Source organism: Lactuca serriola, chromosome 8, assembly GCF_051521515.1.
Source record: "Lactuca serriola cultivar US96UC23 chromosome 8, Lser_US96UC23_V15, whole genome shotgun sequence".
In the NCBI taxonomy this organism is placed as follows: domain Eukaryota; kingdom Viridiplantae; phylum Streptophyta; class Magnoliopsida; order Asterales; family Asteraceae; genus Lactuca; species Lactuca serriola.
In genome coordinates this window covers 186,950,032-186,952,361 of record NC_136415.1, presented here as the reverse complement: position 1 = coordinate 186,952,361, position 2,330 = coordinate 186,950,032, and positions in this window count along the sequence as shown.

Genomic DNA, 2,330 nt, shown 5'->3' with positions numbered 1-2,330 from the left:
ATCCATCTTTGTCCTTTTCTAATTGTAGATGTCAAACGCAAACAACGCTGCTGCTAGTTCTTTCACGTTGATGAGCCTTTGCCAAAAGGTCACCTTCGATGGAACGAACTTTAGCGAATGGATAAGATATATTCGCACCATTGCTCGCTATGAGGACAAGGAGTATGTCCTCGATGAGAAGCTCGAGAAAATCAACACCGAAATCGCTACTCCAGCCGAAATCACCGCCTTTGAAACTCATGAGCGAGATGCAACGAAGGTACATTGCATCATGATTGCAACCATGAACTCCGAATTCCAAAAGTCCTACGAGGACATGTACCCGTACGAGATGCGCCAAGACTTATTGGAGAGGTACCACCAAAACGCGAGACAAGAGCGGTATGAGATTTTCACTAACATGATTTCCGCGAAGATGGGTCATGGAGAATCTCTTACCGTGCACTTGCAAAAGATGCAAAGGTATGTCGACCGCCTTCGTAAGTTAAATGTTGATTTCGGTGAAGACTTGGCGATCGACATGGTGCTTCACTCTTTACCTCCGATGTACAACCAGTTTAGGATGACCTACCACATGAACAAAGAAGAGGTCACCCTAAGCAAACTCCAAGGTCTCTTGAGAGTCGCTGAGAGCAACTTCAAGGACAAGTCTGTTGCACCTACTCCCAATCCGCCTGCTGCTCCTGTCTTGGCTATTGGTCAAGGAAAGGGAAAGAAGAGGAAAGCTTCATCGAAGAACTATCGCAAGGTGAAAGCGCGAGATGGTGCCTCTTCTAGTGGGACCAAAGTTGATCCCGCTAAGCCCTGTCCTAACCCCAAGGAGGCAGAGTGCCACCACTGCCACAAGATAGGACATTGGAAGATAAGCTGCTCGGATTACCTGCAAGCAATCAAAGAGGGAAAGATCAAGCCATCTTTCGCAGGTATATACACAATCAAATCTAACGATTCTAATCATGCTATTTCTTGGGTTCTTGATACCGGTTGTGGTTATCACATTTTTTCTAATGTGCAGGGACTAAGAAGAAGTAGGGATGTGGAGCAAGGAAGGATCAATCTAATCATGGGGAACAGAAGATCGTCGCCTGTGACCAAGATTGGAGTGTATTCTTTAGTGCTTAGGAATAGTTTGGTTTTAGATTTGAACAATTGTTGCTATTCGCCAGAAATGGCTAGAAACATCATTTCATTTCATGGTTTATATAGACAAGGATTTAGATTTTCTTTTAATAATGAGAATGGTTCTATTTTGGCTTATCTAAATGGTGTCTTTTACTTTGAAGCTATACCATGTAATGGAATATATGAAACCGTTATGATTGTTGATAACTTAGGAAATGATGTTTTGAATATTGATTCTTCCACTAGTATGGATATAGCATCCTTGTGGCATTGTCGTCTTGGACATGTCAACAAGAAACGCATAGCCCAACTCCAAAAGGATGGAGTGTTGGAGTCATTCGACCTTAGGGAAGATGACACATGCGAGTCTTGTTTACTTGGAAAGATGACTAAGTCACCCTTCACAAGTACATGTGAAAGGGGCGAGGGTCTATTGGACCTAATACATACCGATGTATGTGGACCATTTAGATCAACCACGAAGGATGGGAACCGCTTCTATGTGACTTTTACCGATGACTATAGTAGATATGGGTATATCTACTTAATCAAGCAAAAGTCAGACACCTTTGAAAAGTTCAAAGAGTTCAAGAATGAAGTGGAGAATCAATCGGGCAGGAAAATCAAGATGCTTCGATCCGATCGAGGAGGAGAGTACCTAAGACTTGAATTCCACGATTATCTCAAGGAGTGTGGAATAGTTTCACAATTGACGCCTCCTAGGACACCGCAGTTAAATGGTGTGGCAGAAAGGCATAATCGAACCTTATTGGATATGGTTCGCTCTATGATGAGTCGTGCTTCACTACCAATCTCTTTTTGGGGGTATGCCTTAGAGACTGTCGCCCATATCCTTAACCGAGTCCCTACTAAGAAGGTTGCCAAAACACCTCACGAGATGTGGACAGGGAAAGCTCCCTCGTTGGCACATATCAAGGTTTGGGGTTGCGAGGCTTTCGTAAGACGAGATACTCACGACAAGCTTGAACCTCGAAGTGAGCGATGTATTTTCAACGGCTACCCGCAGACATCCTTTGGATATCTCTTTTATAGACCGAAGGACAATGTTGTCTTCGTTGCGAGGAGAGGAGTTTTCCGAGAGCGAGAACTCATAAGCCAAGGAGACAGTGGGAGGCAAATCGAACTTGAAGAGATTCAAGAGTCGATAGATGAAGGAACCTCTACCGCTGGCACTCAACCCGAGGAGG